This window comes from Trachemys scripta, chromosome 3 (assembly GCF_013100865.1).
Source record: "Trachemys scripta elegans isolate TJP31775 chromosome 3, CAS_Tse_1.0, whole genome shotgun sequence".
Classification (NCBI taxonomy): Eukaryota; Metazoa; Chordata; order Testudines; family Emydidae; genus Trachemys; species Trachemys scripta.
Window position 1 is genome coordinate 10,091,491 of NC_048300.1, and position 19,889 is coordinate 10,111,379.

The 19,889-nt window shown below is 42.4% G+C and overlaps 1 protein-coding gene and 1 long non-coding RNA gene across 2 annotated transcripts in view; one reads left to right on the top strand and one right to left on the bottom strand.

The window, feature by feature from the left end:
- PLCB1 (phospholipase C beta 1) overlaps window positions 1-19,889 on the top strand; it is a gene marked incomplete in the record, with an annotated part of 630,990 nt that overhangs the window by 250,748 nt on the left and 360,353 nt on the right.
- Window positions 12,557-19,712, bottom strand: LOC117874217. Its single transcript, XR_004644921.1, has 3 exons — window positions 18,936-19,712; window positions 18,265-18,402; window positions 12,557-12,663 (listed from the first exon to the last, which is right to left on the bottom strand). It is a non-coding gene; the product is annotated as an uncharacterized LOC117874217 (long non-coding RNA).

The following is a 19,889-nucleotide window of genomic DNA, read 5'->3' on the forward strand; positions in this document are numbered from 1 at the left end:
ACTCAGGTGCTTATGAGAATTTTATCCATAGCCCTTTCATCTGTGCAGTTAATTTCTGCCATAGTCTAGTTCACATGAGGAAGTGATATTGTAGCTAATGAATTTTAAAATGCTTTGTAAAGATTTGGGATGGGGAGGGGGGAGAAAACCCAAGGCATTTTAAACTGTAAGAAGACAATGAGGACTAGGTGCTGATCACATATTTATAAAGATTCTGCAGGACATTTTGAGTTGTATTTAATAGTTATGTGGCTACCATCTGCACTGTTTTTAAACGTTTAGGGCAGAGGGTAGCAATATTGCTAAAAGGAATGAGTGGAAAAAATCAACAATTACTCATTCTCTGGGGAGGGACATTACACCAGTAGCCTAACGGCTGCTCTAAGGGATGGGCAGCTCTAAATCAGGGAACTGCAACCAGTTCTCCCAGACCTGACCACTACATATAACTGTGGTCAGGCATGGGCGATACAGCAGAGATGGTTCAATGGTTAAGGTGCTGGCTTACAAGTTAGGGACCCAATTTCAACACCCTGCTCTGCTACAGCCTTACTGTGTGACCTTGGGCAAATCACTTACTGGTAGGGAAGAAAAGGGGACTTAGACTCAGGATTGCAACATCTCATTGTTAGGGGCTCTGCTGCCCAGTGGAATCCACAGCTCCTTCTACAATGCATGCAGGTTTTACTCTGTGCATCCTTTCTAAAATCATATTTCCCAACAGGTGGGTGCTTTTTATCCCTCTTCATGACAGATTTTATCTTTCGTGGTGTTTATTTAAATAATTTCCCTTCTTAATCTGCAACACATCACTTGAATGTTGGCTCATATTCCTCTGTCTTCACGTGTCCATGCTCTCCTAATCCAGCAGTCATATCCATTAACTTTGAGTTAAGCAATGTAACATCTACAGCAGATTACAAGCGATTCGATTCCACTGTTTAAATAGCACTTTCTAAACTTGTTTTGTTTGAACACAATATCGAGTAGCGTCAGGCAAATTCAGTCCATGCATTCCTCCTCCTTCTTCGCTAAAAACTGCTCAGTCACAAGAGGAAATCATCAAAATGATTGATCTCATCGTTGTTAACTGTTGACACCTTGCTATTGGTACACATGGCACTTTGCAGACATGGTTCCTGAGCGAAGGAACTGACCATCTAAATCTGACATGGCACGGGGAGAAATGGCAATGGAAGGACAAGGCTCTGCCTGTCTAGACCCTTTATATGGCTGTCATCACCATGGTGTGTGAGTGTCCTTCAGTCATTCATGGGTTGGGTTTTATCTTCCCCGTGCTGTGGTAGGGCAATATTTCCCCCACCTCTTTTCCTTCCACCTCTCTTGTCTCCTTTTTAATAGAACCAGTCACGGGATGAACTTTAGTTTATATTTTCCTCAGTTCATAGTGTTTGGTAAAAACTCACAGGGTTTTCACTGCCAGCCTGATCCAAAACCCACTGAACTGAGTGGAGAGACTCCCGATGGACTCCGGTGGGCTTTGGATCAGTTAATACACGTTGCGCTATTGGCGCTTATTCTCTTCTCCAGACATAAGCCAAGCATACCCGCTTCAGCCACGTTGGGGCAACGCAAAGGGTCCAAGTACCCGACTCTGGGAGCTGAGGCAGTGAGAAGGGGTCATATTGCTGCTTTTCTCTGCTCCTACGGCAAAGTGGCATCTCCCCCAGGCTGTGCAGGCATTTCTACTCAGAAGTGCTGACCAACCACCCTGAGAAGGGCAAGGCACACTGAGATGAATGGAGAGCAGATTCTACAGATCCTGACCCATTCGATAGGAAGGGTGGGGTGTGGGCCACTCCCTATATGGAAGCAGAGGATTCTTCTTTAGTAGAGAATGAGGGATGGGGGTAATATTAAAGTAAGGGCAGCTGGGAAAAGGAGGGGTAAAGGGAAGAAAGAACTGAAAAAGAAAAAAGAGAAGGATGCTTATCCAAACTGTGATGCTCCAAGGACATGGTCATCTTTCCCTGGCCTCCTGGGGGACGCTTCCTCCCTCTGACAAGAAGAAATGAGGCATTCTGGGAAGCCCCAGACCTTACACTCTATGGGCAGAAGACTGCAAAGAAGGGCCTCTTCCCACATGCCCGGCAGTGATATCCATCTGGATTTCAGGACCCAGCTGCTGACTTTCAGAGAGAAGTTGCCACTAGATCCCAGGCCTCTGCTTTGCATCATTGTCTGCTTGGGCACTCCCAGGGATCTGGTACGTTCCATGTTCAGTATTGAGCCGTGATATGCAAGAACTCAAAAGGAGAGGTGCAGGTGGGAAGTGGGCAAGGGGGGCGGGAGGAGGGAGGAAAAAGGAAGTGCGCTAGGGAAAGAGGCAGATCATAGGTCTTCAACTCGCCCGAAATGAATCATTTGATTTGGTGCCTGGAAAACAGGTGAGAGGATCAGACCAATAAATATTTGCTCATCTATCCCTGCGCTTCAATCAATCTAAAGTGACAATTTCTAATTTCCTTTCTTCATCCAGTTTTTTTATTTATTTCAGCTAAACAGGGAAAGGCCCTATTACTAGACTGTGAACTAAACGCGACTTGGGAGTGCGGAAGAAATTGTTTTGCTGTAACTCCTCATTAAATATACATGCTTCAGAAATTATGTTCTATATGAGGAGATTGAATCAGATGCTATTTTTATCTCGCTACTGCATATGATCTCACTGGCCATCCTCTGGCTGCCTGCTTTTTATGTTTCATAAAGCATGTAGGGTTATATAAAGCATGCTTAAGTGAATAAGAATAACATCTGCCATTATACTAGCTAGGTTAGAAATTGCAAGGGCTATCCACTAATCCTCCAGTTTCAGGAAGACGGTGCTAATCACTTGGGCAGGGAAAAAAATTCTCCCCATAGTATTCTGCAATTAGCCTGGTGTATTATGGATTATTCCTCCTTTCTCTGGAATAGCTTTTTAAAGCCACTGTTGGTTACAAGATACTAGATTAAACGTAGCCTGGGTTTCTATCAGTATTGTATTCTGCAATTAGCCAGATTCTGCTCCGACAAAGCCTGCAGAAACTAAACTAAATTCAAATAAAACATCCATCTTGCCAAAGCAGGATGAAGCTCTTATTGAATGTGGCCTTGAGAGATTAAGTTAGTGTTCCTAGTCGCTGAGAGCATGAGACTGTCTGTCAGCAAATAAAATTATGGCTCAGGATCTGAATTGGAGAGTAGACGTTACCCCCATGCGATGTGGTCTCAAATGAGCTTAATATCGCACCTGATTTGCCACACTATAGAAAAATGGTGCCCAAACTTTTCCTCTCCCCCCTCCAGTAATGGAATCTGTCTGAGCCTACCCTCCATTACTGCACAGACAAGGCTTTCTCAGCAGAGGAGCTGGGGCTAAAGGTGGAGCTGGGGCTAGAGGCCGGGCTGGGCTGGGGGTGGAGAGGGAATGAGAGCAAAGCTGGGGGCAGAGCAGGGGATGGAGTGGAGCTGCAGTTGGGTCTGGAGCTGGACTGGGTCCGGAGCAGAGTTGTGACTGGGGTTGGAGCTGGGTTAGGGGCAGAGTGGAGCCATGGCTGGGGTCGGAGCTGGGCTGGGGACAGAGCCTGGCTGGGTGGCGCTCCCTCCTTGCCTCCTATGGGGGCTGGCCTTGGCCCCATTGTGCCCCTCCCCCCAAAACATTCCTCTGTGCCTCCTTAGGGGGCCATGCCCCACAGTTTGGGGACCAATGCTACAGAACGTATAGAGTATGTCCTAGTCAATTCAAGAATCAACATGTCTCTTGGGAAGGTTAAAAAGGAGAATCTACTGATCAGTAGGAGTATAATAAATAGCTGGTTTCTTAGGCACTAATGAAAAGCCTTTGAAATCAGTGGAAGATCTTGTATTAACCCGAGTAAGCTTTGGGTCAGGCCCATGTTCTGTTGGACAGTGTTCCCTGAGAACATAAACCCATCCCTTTATCTTTTTCAGTTTGGAATAATTGTCACACTGTGGTTACTGGCTATGCTGTGTATAAAATCACATCCATTTTACAGATTATTTTTTTCCGCTGTGCTGTGCTATATTGTACTCATCAAATTCCCCCTTTGGGTTGAGTCTCATCTACTTTCTCTCCATACTTGTTTCTCTCTGTGAATACCAATTTTTGTCAACTTCTGAGCAATATATATATGCTCTGTAGCATTCCACACTTCTTCAGACATCCCACTTTCATCCCCCTTCTGATTTCGGTAGCACTGTGAAAAATGTTAATGCCTGGGGAGAGTTTGCATCTCTTTGTATTGCATGCTGCAGAATGAAAAAAGATTTTTTGAGGCTCCCCTCCCCCACCATTATAAAAAAACCCCTCACAAATGAAATTTCATACACTATTCATAGCTTCTGGAAAACTTTTCAGCAGTTTTGCTTTCATATTTTTGGCATCTGAGATGAATGAATGAGTCTTGGTAGGATTTTGTTTACTATGTTCTATCAGATGAAACTGGAAGCAGACTGTAAGGGTAACCTGAAATTAGAACACCCAGAGGAATTTAGTTTCCAGGTGGCAATGGGGAAATAAAACAATTTTAAGTAGTACATTGATGACATTGTTTTAAAACCACTGTAGCAAGATTTTCTCTGGAGACTTCTTTATTTTCCCCCCAAGTGAGTTTATTTTACACCTGAATAGACATGTTTTATATGGCACTCAACACCATAGTGCCTCACATTCATTGATGGATTTTATCCTCACAACACCCTTGTGAGATAAGGAAATACTATCCCCATTTTACAGATAGGGAACTGAGGCACAAGGTAGATCAAGCGACTTACCCAACATCACACAAAAAAGTCGATGGCTGAGCTAGGTGTTGAACCCAGATCACCTTAGTCCCTATCCAGTGCCAAAACCACTGGTTAATCTTTCCCACCACTTTATGGTGAAGAAGCAAAAATGAATTCAGATTTCAAAGGTCATGGTGAAAAGTTTATGCCCGGAAAAAAACTGGGAGGAGCCTACATGAAAAAAAAATCACAGTCAGTATTTGTATAATAAACTGAGGAGGATTTTGTGTTGAAAATAAATTGCCTCCAAAGGATTCCCTGGCTCTCTGCGATGTTTTTGTGGTTGGCATGTGTTCAGTGTGTGGAATAGTTTTGAAATTTCAGCACAAGTCTTTTCAAAGGTTATTTATAGACATTTCAAAAGTTAAATGCTGAACGGTCATGTTAGAACTGAAAGATAAGTGTTGCTGTGCGTAAAGGCTGAACTCTCTCTTACTTGCTAGATTCATTTTTGTGCCTTGTGCTTTAAAGGTCTCTGAGCAGTGTGGGCGCTGAGCACTCTGGCCTGATGCAGCAAAGTGCCTTGCCTTCAGTGTGTGACAGTCCCATTGACTTTGGTGGAACTATCCAGATGCTCAAACTTCAGTAGGTGATCAAATGCTGGATCGGAGCCAGAATGCTTGGCACACCTTGCAGGATCGAGCCCTAAATGCGTTGTGCTGTAGTCCATCTCACTATTTCTCTCCTCCCCTAAACTGAGCTTCTTATTAAATGCCTCTGTGTCTTGTAAACAGGTCCCTTTTGCCATTTAGATGAATGGGAGAAAGATGGACCTCCTGGCTGGATGATTATTAGCTCAATTATTAGCTGAAATTCCTTCCTCAGTTATGCATGCAATAACGCGGGATAAGTTGTGTAAAACTCCCTGCCCACAGAGGAGCGCCTAAGCACACGTTGCAGTCTCCATTTTAAATGGTGCAGCATGCTCTCTGCTTTGCTGGGGTGCCTAGGGGCAAAGAGAGAGAAGTTTCTGCACTTCCTGGATCTCAAGGGCTCTCCTTGTACCTAGCACTTGCGTGGGGTTGCAAGATGGTTGAAGGCTCTTGGTGTTCTCTTCCAAAGACCAGGTGAAATCTGACCCGCAATGAGCCAGATTCTGATCTCAGCTACAGTCAGTTACTCCAGATTTACACTGACAGGCAGCCAGATCAGAATCTGACCCCATGACCTGGAGAACACTGTAAGGAATCCATTATTTCTTTCTAGCAGTACTTTATATACACTTTGTAATGCTGGCTGTTCAGGTACCGGTTGATGTGTTGGATTCTTTGTTATAAAATCAATTAGACAAACTTCTTCAAACCTGTGGGCTAAATTCCGGCCTGGCCACTTGTCTGGAAGCCTGCTGCCAGCAGGAGCAGTGTGGAGCAGGAACTCTGCCTACCCCATTCTGGCTTTATAGATCTAATATAGAATCCTCCCATCCCATGTTGGATTCAACAGTCATATCTATACTATTAAGAAATTCCAAGGATATTTCAGTAATAGCATCATTTGACCTGCAGTAGATGTCACTCAAATTGAAGTCCCCCATGGTAAAGCAGCCTTTTTGACTACACATTATAGATAGCTGCATAAAGAGCCATCCTGTTCCCTAGTGTGATTCGGTGATTTGTAGCAGACACCAACTAATACCCCGTCTTGTGCTCTATCTGTTAGGACATTGGTCCATTTTCTTCCAAGTTATCAGAGACTGGGAAGCAGGTAATGCCATTTTTTGACATATAGTGTCAACCTCAACCCCCTTTGCCTTGGAATCCTTCTGAAATAAGTTATAACCATTGATTTTAACATTCCCATCATGCAAATCATCCCACAAGGTTTCAGTAATACCAACGAAATCAAATGTATGCTCATAAATGAGTACGGCTACGATTCTGTCATGTTTCAGAGTAGCAGCCGTGTTAGTCTGTATCCGCAAAAAGAAGAACAGGAGTACTTGTGGCACCTTAGAGACTAACAAATTTATTAGAGCATAAGCTTTCGTGGACTACAAGTCAGGAACAGATGGAGAGCAATAAACAAAAATTCTCAGAAGCCCCCAACCAGTTTCTGACTTCTACAAAAAAATACCCTGGTGGTGGACAAACAGAGGGCTGCTGAGACTTGCAGCTACTCCAGCCCCAAGGCTGCTCCTGTGGCAGGGGCTAATCCACTCCCAGCAGCTGTTCCGGTCATGGACCACTGTTCTGGCAGCTCTGGGGCTCCAGCTGCTCCAGCCCTGCCCCAGAAGAAGTCCCAGAGGTCTCGGAAAGTCACAGAATCTGGGACTTTCATGACAGAATGAGAGCCTTATAAATGAGAGTTCCTTTTGTTTGTTACCCAGATTCTCTTAGCGCTGGTGTATAGGCAATTAAAGAATTTCTTCTCTTCGTGTCCTTTGGTTCCTTGATTAATTTTGTTCTCAGCATCTTGACTTTGTGTTAAATGAGTGCTCATATCTCCCTCTTTTTATCCTCACCTTTTGTTATTAGTTTAACACTCTCCTGACTACTCCAACCCTGGAGAATATGGCTCGTTGCTTCACCAGCATGACCTGAAAGTGCCAATCCAGGATAAAAAAGGGTTTCCTGCTCAAACTTCCCATATGGGAATGTAGCGAGTTATTACTAGGTCACTGGGGCAGCTAAACACAGCATTACTATATGTGCTGAAAACAGAAGACCTAAATGGTAGAATTTATAAGTGCTATGGCTGTATTAAACTCCATTTTCCATTTTAAGTTTGAGGCCTTGTCTACACTACCGCGGTAAGTAGACCTAAGTTTCGCTACTCCAGCTACGTGAATATCGTAACTGGAGTCGACATAGCTTAGGTTGACTTACCACAGTGTCTACACTGTGCTGCGTCAATGGGAGACGCTCTCCCGTCAACTTACCTTACTCTTCTCGTTCTGATGGAGTACTGGAGTCGACCGGAGAGTGCTCTGCCATCGATTTAGTGGGTCTTCACCAGACCCGCTAAGTCGACCCCCGCTGCATTGATCACAGCAGTGTCGATCTCCGGTAAGTAGACATGGCCGAAGTGGCTGCCTTTTAGCTTCCTTTTGTCATTGCATTAAAGAAATGTCACATATCTATAGTGTGCAATGTTCTTGTAGCCATGCTTTTCCCAGAAGTTGGTCCAATAAAAGATATGATATCATCTACCTTGTCTCTCAAATATCTACACTGAAAGGAGAGGCAGGCAGGAATGGGGACTTGTTCCTGAAAGTTCCCCTTTTAGAGTCAGCTTATATTCTATCCACAGTGTCTGATGTTTGAGATGGATGAGTCACAAAGGGGAATAAAAACTTCTGTTTATGTCATTATCCAAAGGACAGTTAGGTAATTGTATAGTTTTTTGAGCAGAAATAAAATATCCAAGCCATTATTTTGCTCATACAGTAGACTGAGAAGTCATAATATAAACTCCACTTTAACTATGGTATCATTGGTTGAGTTGCACTGAAATCCAAAGGAAGGAATTAAGGGCTTTGTTTTATTGCCTCGGAAATTATCTTCCAGGGATCTGTTCAAACCTGTGTGATTCTAGATGCAAAGCTCAACTATAAAAAGAGCAATCCACTCCCCCCATGTGGATGAATTTAATCTATCATGTCAAATTCACAAGGTAACTCTTACTAAAGCATTATGCAGTGGGGGACAGAGGCTGAGGAACTGAGCAGGGGAGCAGGTGAACGAACACCTTCTCACCACAGAAAAGAGCTCAGCACCAAAGCTGCATTTTTACGGGCTGGGAGAGGGACCCTAAAGAGCTGTACTCTGGATTGTGTGTGTGCATGTTGCAAGTCACCCCACCGCCACTGTAGTCTGCACTGCAGTGGAGTGTAGACAAGCCTGTCTTATTTATTTATTTGTTTAAATCTGCCTGCTTATTTTAATGTGTAAAAGGGAGCTCTTTTGAAAATAGAGCCCCTAATGTGAGAGCTTTCTTGAAAATCTGGCCCATTGTCAGTTTATAGGCATTTTCAAGAGGAAAAAAAAAACCTGTTGTTTCATTCAAACACTGAATGTAAATATTGTTAAATGCTTTTCTGGGTATCAGTTGTATCTGATTTGATTTTGTTACATGGTTACTGCTTGAGGTGTTACAGGTTGATTAAATGCTAACTACTCAGGCAAAAAGAAGTGACAGACCGGGGCATTTTGGGGCAATCATTGCTGCTTTAGCTGGTACTATTGGTCATGAGGCTGAAGCGTGAGTGAATTTAACTACCTGGGAAATGCAGTCTCCCATAAATACAGTGCCTGGAACATGGTCCTGTTGCTATGAAATGGAATTGATAAACGTACACAAGGAAAACAATCAGACGTGTGTATTTGCCAGGTGTTACTATACATAAAAACAGCGTAACTAATGAACAGACATGGCATCTGTCTGACTCTCTAAACCTAGCCCCTGATCTTCTAAACACTTCATTTGTTTCCATGAGCAGTCCCGTAGTAAAGTCGAAAACATGCCTATGTGTTGGCATGATAATTTCAGATACGTTAATCCACATATCTAGGTTTTAGACACTTACCTGGGCACATATGTATATAGAATAAGGGAAGTTAAAATTCTCAGAATCAAATCCAGCCTTAAGTACTTGTGCAGAAAATGACAGTGGGGTCTTACGGATTTGCATTTTCCAGGTGTGTACTTGTTACAATAGGAATAAAGCCAAACAGCAAAAGAGAAATATGAAAATGTTCAAAGAATATTTTAACTAGAAAACATATTATTTTATTTTATTTATTTTAACATATTTTAACTAGAAAACATAGAAAACCACTGTTTCAAAATGCTTGTATTTTTTTTAAGTCATAGTTGCTAATGGAGGCTTTTGTTCATGATCCAGAGAACCTGAGCTACTGGTGGAGAACCCTGTTTTACTAATTGCCCATATGGATGGGCAACTGCTGTTAATGCAAACTTTTACGTGAATGACCTTTGTTTCATATAAGCAGAGAACAATGATGTCCAGAATTTGCATTTCATTCATGGCCAGATTCATTGAATCAGTATTAAACTTAATTACACTATGAATTGAAAAATACAAAGCTGTCTGTGTGGTCATTTCATATTGCAGTCTCCTTATAATAATATGGAAATAGCATCGTCTATTGAATTGATTCTCGTAATTATATTTATGCAACACCACACATCCAGGGGCAGCATTAAAGCAATGCAGTGGAGAGCTAATAATGAATAAACTGAAATTCTGTAATATTAATTAGACTGTTATCATAGAGTTCTACTATAATGATCAAAATGTGCATCATATTTTTACTTTTATTTTTGCAAAATTGCAGAAAATATTGCAGATCTTCAATCCTTTTACCGGATTCACGACAATCAAAATTTGTGTATATCTATTAAATGGTATACTGCTGATGCTGGTGAATGTATTACAGCTACTTTTATGTCACACATTTTATATATCTTTTCCTTTATTATGAAAATCTTTTTGTAACTTAAAACACAATCATGATCAAGTTGTAACAAAATGAAATCAGCTTTATAAGAAGAAACTTTCACAAACAAAAACTGTCATAAAAAATGGGCATAATGGAGAGTAATACGTTGCTCTGTAGTAGGAGATCCAGCTTCCACGCAGTTTAGGTGCCTAAAACTCCTCTGGAAAATCCTGCTAGCCTTTCTGCATCTTTAGGCCCCTGAATAGCTTTGAAAATCTAGTCCACTGTACACCTGGTTGATATGGCCATTCTGTTCTAAGGCCCCGATTCAACAAAGCACCTAAGCATGTGCTTAACTTTTAAGCCAGTGGTTCTTAAGCAAATACTTAAAATTAAGCATGTGCATAAATGCTTTTCTAAATAGGAATGAACTTAAGCATGTGCATAAGTGCTTTGTTGAATTGGAGCCCCTATGTTCTGGCCTTTCCTACTTTCTGAAAACATTTTAAAGTGTTCTTTGCTATTTTTCCAGAACGGGAATCCACCAGGACTTTTCAACTAGTCACCATCTCAATGATTTATAAAATTAGAAAGCTAATGGTGTAACAAGTTGTGAAACTGACTTTCAAATACCTGATTGTACAAGAAACTCAAATTACACAAGTGCATCCTAGGATGACCAGATTACTGAGGGCATAGTCAGTCACAATTGAATGGAGAGCAAGCTGCAGGTCTGACTGGTTTTGAGTTTGTCTGATTTTTACAAATTAAGCAGACGGTGTCCTGTTTAGTATTTAGATGTGTGATCTACAGAGAATACGTCTATGTTCTGCAGACATGTTGCTTCTCTGTCATAGCAATGGCTGATCTTAATTATTGTGGCTGAGATTTCAAAGGAGCCTAAGGTATTTAGGTGCTCAAATCCCCATGGGAATTAGGAAATGAATGCCTTAGTTTCCCAGTGGATTTATATTTATACACATGTAATATTATTTTTTTTAAATGTTCTCTATAGTCTATTACACACAGCTGCATGAACACGCTCACACAACAAAAAACAACACTATGTTAAAAGAACATTATCTAGGTTGTAAATTAAATACTCAAAAGTTAGGAAATGCCAAATTTATATTTGTCCATGCAGCCTTAATTTGGCCCTCTTGTACATCCACTCTGTGCACTGAATGAAGTAGGGGGTCCTGTGGAAAAAATAATACATTATCATGTACTTAAGGATAATAATACATGCTCACACCATGGCCAAATTAAGGTTGCTCTTGAGAGCATATTTAGTGATTTGGGGAGGCTGCCTAAGTCTTCCCAAGGAAAGCAATAGGAAATGGTGATTTTTAACACATTGTAACTCAGTTACATGAAAAAAGAACAGGAGTACTTGTGGCACCTTAGAGACTAACAAATTTATTAGAGCATAAGCTTTCGTGGACTACTTCTTCAAGAAGTGGGCTGTAGTCCACGAAAGCTTATGCTCTAATAAATTTGTTAGTCTCTAAGGTGCCACAAGTACTCCTGTTCTTTTTTCATGTAACTGANCCTTAGAGACTAACAAATTTATTAGAGCATAAGCTTTCGTGGACTACTTCTTCAAGAAGTGGGCTGTAGTCCACGAAAGCTTATGCTCTAATAAATTTGTTAGTCTCTAAGGTGCCACAAGTACTCCTGTTCTTTTTACAAATACAGACTAACACGGCTGCTACTCTGAAATCAGTTACATGAGAGTGCAATTTCATAGGACAATATATGTATATATATATATATATAGACACACACACTTCTGTAGCCTGAGGAGCATCTCCCTGCAGAATATCAAAGGCCTGCTTTTGTCAAAGAAAAGGTCAGAAGAATCTTTAATGTGAAAAAGTATTAGGTGACCTAAATATAGGGTTGCTACCAGCTCCCTTGACCGTATATTGATGTTTTTTCTTGTGGCTCTCTGATAGTGTTCTGAAATAGTTCTTATGTGGAACCCTTGGTTTGATTCCTGCACTTGTTATCCCACACTATGAATCTTCTATCTGAACAACTGCAGAACAATATCAATAAAACATTGAGAGAAACAAGGACGGCGAGGTAATCTCTTTTATTGGACCATCTTCCGTTGGTGGAAGAGACAAGCTTTTGAGCTACACAGAGCTCTTCTTCAGGTCTGAAAAAGTGTTCTTCAGCTTTTTCAGACCCGAAGAAGAGCTCTGTATAAGCTTGTCTTGCTCACCAACAGAAGTTGGTCTAATAAAAGAGATTACCTCATGCCCCTTATCTCACTCATATCCTGGGACAAACACGACTTCAACACTGCAAACATAAATTTAACATTGTTATTTCTATTAATAAAAAAAGTCCCTAACCTGTAGACAGACTGTATGAGCACTGTGATCTTGCACGGTCTCATAAGGTCAGCAAGGCTGGTCCTGGTCAGTACTTGGATGGGAGACATCTAAAGAATAAAAAAGGTATATATGATATGCAGTAGACTGTGACTACTATTTCTTCTTCTAAGGAACTTCTCCCTGCACCTCTTATTTATTAGAGATGGTCTGGACCAAAATCTCCAATATCACCGGGGGTGTGGATGAGAGTTCATAGCTTGAATTTATCTTTATAATTGGCTAAACGTGACATTTGAGTAAGTTTCGCATGGTCCCAACTAATTTGTCAGTACTTCTAGTTCTGCTAGGGCCTGTTTTTGCAGCAGTGAAGTCAAAGAACCATTGCCATTGACTGTAATGGTGAAGGGTTGGGTATACTGAAACCTACAGCTTAAAAATAAAATCTGTTCAGCAGCAGGGACAGAAGGCAGGATCTTCAGCTAATGAAAATTGTCAAAGCTCCATGGATTTTAGGGGCGCTGTACTGATTTAAACCAGCTGAGGTTCGGGCCCAAAGTTTCTATTTATGAATTATATTGAAATTTACCAGTGAGTAAAATATTCAGGTAAAATATTCTTGATCAGTCCGTGAGTGTGTCTCTGTGTGAAAGACAGAACAGCCTAGTTAAATGCAGAGTTGCATTTAACTATAACAGTATTTTTGCCCTCGAGGAACTAGACACTTTCCTATCTCAAACTGATTAATCAGTTGTCTGATTGTGACATACTGAGGCACAATTCAGGACAGTAGGGGGCTGTGTCACCCCTGCCCTGCAACCTTGGTGCCTTACAATGCCTTGCTGTAGTAGCTTGCACCTGGGTTGCTCACAAACAGCCTTCCAGCATGCAAGTCACACCCTGATTGTCTTTGTGTAACCGCCTGCTACACCCTGGTTCTGACCTTGGTTATATTGCAGGGTGACCCCAATACATCCCCAGTCTCCAATCTTCCCCCAGAAATGTATGTCCTGTACTGCCCAGCCCTCTCCTTGACAGTTCTAATATATTAACTCTATTTAAGATAATAGGCTGGTATATTATTCCTTTAAGGGACTAATATGCCAGGCTATTATCTTAAATAGAGTGACCCAGACACTTAAACTTAAACACAGAAGATTAGATAGAACAATAAAACAAGTTTATTAGCTACAAAGAGAGAGATTTTAAGTGAGTATAAGCAATGAGGCATAAAAGTCAGAAATGGTTATGAGATAAATAAAGATAAAAGGCTTACTTGTATCTACTTAAGAAAGTATCTGAGTTGCAAAGCAAACTTTCTCACCACATGCTCCAGCAGACTACTGATCAGACTTTCAGGTCAGGTCCCCTCCCCCTGAGTCCAGCGGCTGTTTCCCTTTGTCTTCCCAGGTGTGGAGAATGAAGTGGGCAGGGAGATAAAGAAGGATGTCTTGGGATATTTGCCTCTGCTTTTTATAGTTTAAGTCCCCCCACTTGAAAAAAAAAATTCCCAGCTGAGAATCAAGAGACAGAGTCTGTGTGGAAGGATATTCCCTGCTGTTTTTTCCTCAATTGTTTGAGCTTCCTTTTTTTCCCTTCCTGCTTGATGACTCTGTTTACTGCTTACATGCAAATTCAGGCAAGCACCCATTCCTTTGTTTAGGACAGACCGGTTTGCCAACTTTGGTTTGGGCAGGGCTGTGGGGTTAATACACCATACAGGGAAATCTTGTAACTCCACCTACAATGTTGCCTCACTTATTTTATCAGGACAATACTGATCAGCAAATTATGAGTTTTCAAACAATACCTTACAAGGCATACTCTGTACAAAGATTATTACAATAGTGTGTAGGGTGGAGTACGGGATGTATTCCATCACACCGATGAATCCTGAAAAAATTAGTTTTTATTTGTTGAACATTTCTCCTCTTGCTTTTCAAAATGGACATGTTTCATGAACCTTAGTGTCAGCCTTGCTATTTGACAGATATTTAAACTGCCTTTTCTGTTTAGATTTTGAGTGTAGTAGCTATGATATCTTTTTAGGTCCTTAATTCCCTCACTGGAAATATGTTTCCCATTGTATTTTGCAATGTATGTATTTATGTGTTAGAAATGAAATTTATGAACATAAAAAGAGTCTTTGTTTAGAAAGAAATCAAAATATATTGTAAGAAGTAAAAATGCAATAACATAACTAATTTCTCTCTCTCCCTAAAGATCTTATATATTTTTAGCTATAAATCTATAAAATCATCTATTCATTCCCACAAGTGAATAAAAAATAGTCACTATTTTTTATATCTTCTATATTTTATCTTTTTAAGTATTTAAAACAGATTAAAAATAACAAACCCGTCAAGATGTGTATGCATCTAAACTTTTGTCATGGCTAACATTTTGACCCCAATCTTGCATGTACATGCATACACCCACTGAGCCTAATAAAATGGGTCATGTATAAAATCACTTTATTTGTGTGTGGCAGGGTTTGCATGATCATGGCCTATGATTGGGATGATTAGGGGGCTGGGACCACGTCTTTTTTCATTTCCTATAGAGCGCTTAGCACGCATGTCGGTGCTGTAAAACAAATGATAACAGCACAAAGTGCTGTACAGACTAAATATGTGCAGGGGTTGTCCCACCCACCCCTGAATTACTTCCACCCCTGGGATGAGAGGGATCCAGGTAGAGAGACAAAGGATGTTTCACAGCCGTGCCAGAGAGGGGATATTTTTCAGGGTGAAGATGTAGCAAACCACTGTTAGGAAGAATGGCTTGGGATCTGTGATGGGATCCCCAGCCTGGGACCGCTGGGCCCCCTTAACTCTCCAGCCTGGGCTGTCTCTCACAGTGATTTGCTAGTGACAAGCAGCAAACCCCTGCAGGCGCTGTTATCTCTCAGCACCACAGCATGTGGAGCCCTACACCAAGCTAGATTGCATGAATACTCCCAGAGTCACTCACGAATCACACAGAGAAAGGCACCAGCCATATCCCCCCCAGCTCCCAGCCTTGTACCTCAGAAATATACTGTCTTGTACTGCTCAAGATGAACAGTGCAAATGTATTAATTGGTTCACCACTTCATCAATGGAAAGTGGATATACACTAGCCTTTGCAAACCTGAGCAGATTTACCAAACATGTCAGGCAAACTCAATGGTAAAGATGAATAGTTAAACAAATTTATTGGCAACAAAAGATAGATTTTAAGTGATTATAAGCAACAGTCAAAAAGTCAGCGTTAGTTACCAAAATAAAATAAAATATAAGCACGCAGTCTAAACTCTCAACCCTATTAGACTGGGCAACATCTAGATTAAACAGTTTTTCTCACCCCACTGGATATTGCAGTTCATAGTACACAGGTTTCACCCTTGAAACCTGGGCCAGTCCCCTCTGTTGGAATCTTCAGTCTTCCGAGTGTCCTTGTTGCTTGCAGCGTGATGAATATAGGAGTTACAGGGCACTCCCCCAAAGTATAGAATGTCACAGAATCTTTGGCCCAGATTCAGCAGAGCACTTAAGCACATGCTTAACATTAAACACACGCTTAAGTCTGAGTGGTTAGAGATGGCCAAGGGAGAATTCCCACTGTGCAGGGGAATTCTCTGCTAGCGTCCTCCATGTCCGCGGCAGAAGAGTGCATTTCGGGACAGGGAACTGGGCTACTCTCCCAGCTATTGTAGGGCAGGCAGGAGGCAGGCAACTAAATCAGACTCCAATCCCCCAGCTGGGTGTTCAGTGCCTCGCAGATTTCTACCCTCTCTTTGTATCTATGTGGAGCTGGGGGTGCAGAGACCCATCTGCCACTGCAGGACTAGTTGGGCAGGGCAGAGGAGCAGCGGTAGCATTCTCCATGGGAAGCAGTGCGGCAGAGAGGGAGGGCAAGGAGGTGTGAAGGGGGAGCCACTCAGGGGAGGTGAACAGGCAGCTATAGCTCTCCAAGTAGTAACTAAATGCAGTGCTGTTAGTTGAATGCAGCAGAAAATTTGGCCCAGAAGATCTTCAGTAGAGATTGGGACTATTTTATAGAAGATTTGACTGCTACTACTGCTACCGCTAAGGCATTGTAAAGGGGAAATAGTGTTAAAACAGTGAAAGATATGCTCTGTATCATCTTAAGATTAAAAAGAAAAGTTTTCAAGCTAGTGAAATAGGAGGCATTTACTCTTTTCCCAAGGCATTCTTTGGCAGCCATGCAGGTTATATTAGATCAAATCAGTGCTTATTTAACGGATTGCAGGTAATTTGTTTTCAATATATTTGTCCTACACTAGCCACAAAAAGCTACAATAGTACATATTCTTAGCAAGACAAGTCTCTTACAACCAGTTCTTACAGTTCCCCGATGGAAAAACCTCCTCTATCAATCATAACATTTTAAAACTTTTGATGTATTTCAAACACTCCAAGATTTTCTTTCATTAGTGAGCTAACATGCTTTTTTGTCAAAAAGATCTGAGCATCCGTGAACAAAAGCACTTTGGGAACAGAATGGAAAGACAACCAGCAATAGGCTAGATTAATGTTAACTTCTTAGTATTGCTGAAATGTCTTCAGACACTTTCTTACCAATCTTGGTGCCCTGTATCATTTGCATTATAAAACAACGTTGAATCATTCAGAGCTTTTATGTGTGCTCAGTTTGTTTTGTTCACATTTTTGTGTGCCTTTGGAATTTAGATATAATCTAAAAAGATACCCATAAAAGGATCATCAAAATAGCCGTTCCCTGATAAGTGTGAAAGGAAAAATCATACAAACACATGCTGTGCTCAGTATTATTCCCTGCAAGTCAGCATATTTGCATGCTCTGGGGGCGGGGGGCATAAACATATCAAAAAACATGCGGGAAAGGCAGTTTGCCAAAATATTTTCCTCCTGTGCCCCTCAAGCACTAAAAAAACAGCATGGCTGAGGGAGGAGTTAGGGAACAGCTGATCTAAGCAGGATTGCTCTGTCTTGCAATACAATCCTGGGGTGAAATCTTCACCTTTGTTCCAGCTCCTTCTTGCAGCCTAAGAGGGCCTGAACCAGCTAAAGGGGATCTAAAAGCCCAGGTTCTGACCAGGGGAGGTTTCTCTTAATGCAAATATTGCAGTGGGCAGCTGTAAGGTTGCCAAGGATATGTCGTGGCATGGGAGCTGTGCCAGGCACAGGCCTGTGGATGCAGCAGTATGAAGATTCCAAGTAGCGCAGTTCTAGGCCTCCGGGGCTCTCTAGATTATGCCAAGGACTTTGGAGAAGCCCAGTATTGTGAAGGTGCAGAGGTGGCTTAACCACCTCTGCTCCATTCCCAGGTGATACGTTTTGTGCTGTTTCTCTTGGAGCAGTGGTTCTCAACCAGGGGTCTGGGGCCCACTGTGGCGCCGTGAGCAGGTTTCAGGGGGTCCACCAAGCAGGGCCAGCATTAGATTTGCTGGGGCCCAGGGCAGAAAGCTAAAGCCCCATTCAATTCTTTATTTTTCAATATGATCCTTTGGGACATGTAGTGCCCTCCTAAGTATTTACATCAACAATCTTCAATAGGCACTTTTCAAAAAACAGTGGTGAATTTTGCCTGCTGAACCTGTAGATGTCTACTGCTTGCAATGCCCAGAATGGGAGCCTCTCATGACTACTTGATTCCCGAACACTTCCACTTTTGTGCTCAGCAGTGTGTTATCTTCTATGTACCCACCTACATTTCTATGTACTTACCTGCATTTGTATGAGAAATCATCTTATCCACTTCTCAATCTACTGTGGCCACAGGTCATTGTAGGTTATTCAGTTTAAAGTGTGTTTCTTCTTCTGACTCCTTCGAAGTCTTAGCACAGCTGCTGTGGTGTACCGTATCTAAAATGGACAAAAGAATCAAGTTGGTCTTGGTGGGTTACATATGGAGCCAAGATGGCATTTTTCTACCAAATTTGAAATTAACCAGAAAAGTGGTTCTTGAATTATGACACCCTAAAAATGCAGGTGCTCACTACAATCCAAAAGGTCTTTAACATGTTTTTGGTTTGTTGGTTTGTTTTGCAGCTGTATGAAAGGAAGAGAGAAGTGAAAGTTAGTTTACTGGACTTCCTTTATTGAGATCTAATGCCCAGGACCGAAATTTAGTTGATTAAAGTTTAATTTCAAAGGTTATATTAACTCATAAAATAGTATAGCAAAGCAAGAGGCTGATGGAGACCTAGACTTTTATTTGGGAGAGTGGGTGGGAATAAGACCCTAGACCTTTTGAGCCCTTTGTCTTGCAAAGATCGATCTCAAAATGTGAACCAGTCAGTCCCCAGAGAGGGTTGTCATGGGAAAAAATTCCTCTCCGGCCCCACTCCCCCCCAAAAAGCCTTGTGAGGGAGGACACCAAGCCTACTGAGCCTCACTGAGTGTTTTCCCAATGTGTCGACTTCAGGAGAGCTGCAGATTGCCCCAGTCTCTTCTCCAACGACTCTGTTTTCAGTCTCGTCTTCCCATGAACCTCCTGAGCTTCCCTGACAGTCCTCTCTGGGTCACAGCAGCAGTGGCCCCCTCATCAGAAAAACCACAGGGGGTCATGATCAGGGAATCACTAATGTTTCCACCCTGCTTTCTTCTCCAGTACCGAGGTGCTTTTAATCTCCAGGCGTTGAGGCCCCCTCCTGCCACAGCCCACTCCCTCGTGGCAATGTACCCCTGAGAGACATTAGCACTTCTTGAGGGTGAGCCCTGCACTGAGCGCTCTCCTGTTCTCAGCATCAAGGCTTCCAGGCTCATCGCTGATGCCTTCTTCACATGTAGGTGCTTAATAAACCACATCACTTCTTCCTCTGTAATGTCTCTACATTCATTCTTCCTTCCCTGCCATGCCACTGATAAAGCACTGGTCCATGCCTCTGCCAGCTTGTGCCTCACCGACTGTGACCTCCTCCTTTGCTCTCCCCTTTCCAATTAATCCAAACTGCAGCTGCTAAAATCATTTCCCTCTCTTCTGACTTGGCCCAGTCTACGTCTCTGCTCTCCTCCCTTCCGACTCCCCCCACCTCTCCTTTTATTTCCCACCAACCCTTTCTCTCTTAGATGCACCCTTTGCCTCAGCCTCTCGCTTGCTCTTCCCCATTTGTCTGTCTCCCCTCAGTTCTCCCTTGTCCTGCTGCCCAGCAAATTCTGCTCAACAGTGCTGTACTGGCTCCACACGTCCCCCTCCTGTTCCCCCACCAGCTGGGCTCTGGCTGGCTGGGGGCTGACTCTCCTGCTGTGCTGGTGCCCCTTGCCCTCCCCCTGCCTTCCCTGCCCTCCCCCTGCCTTATTTTTCTGTTGTTGCCCAAGTGCGAAGGGGTGGCTGAGGCAGGAAGTCAAGG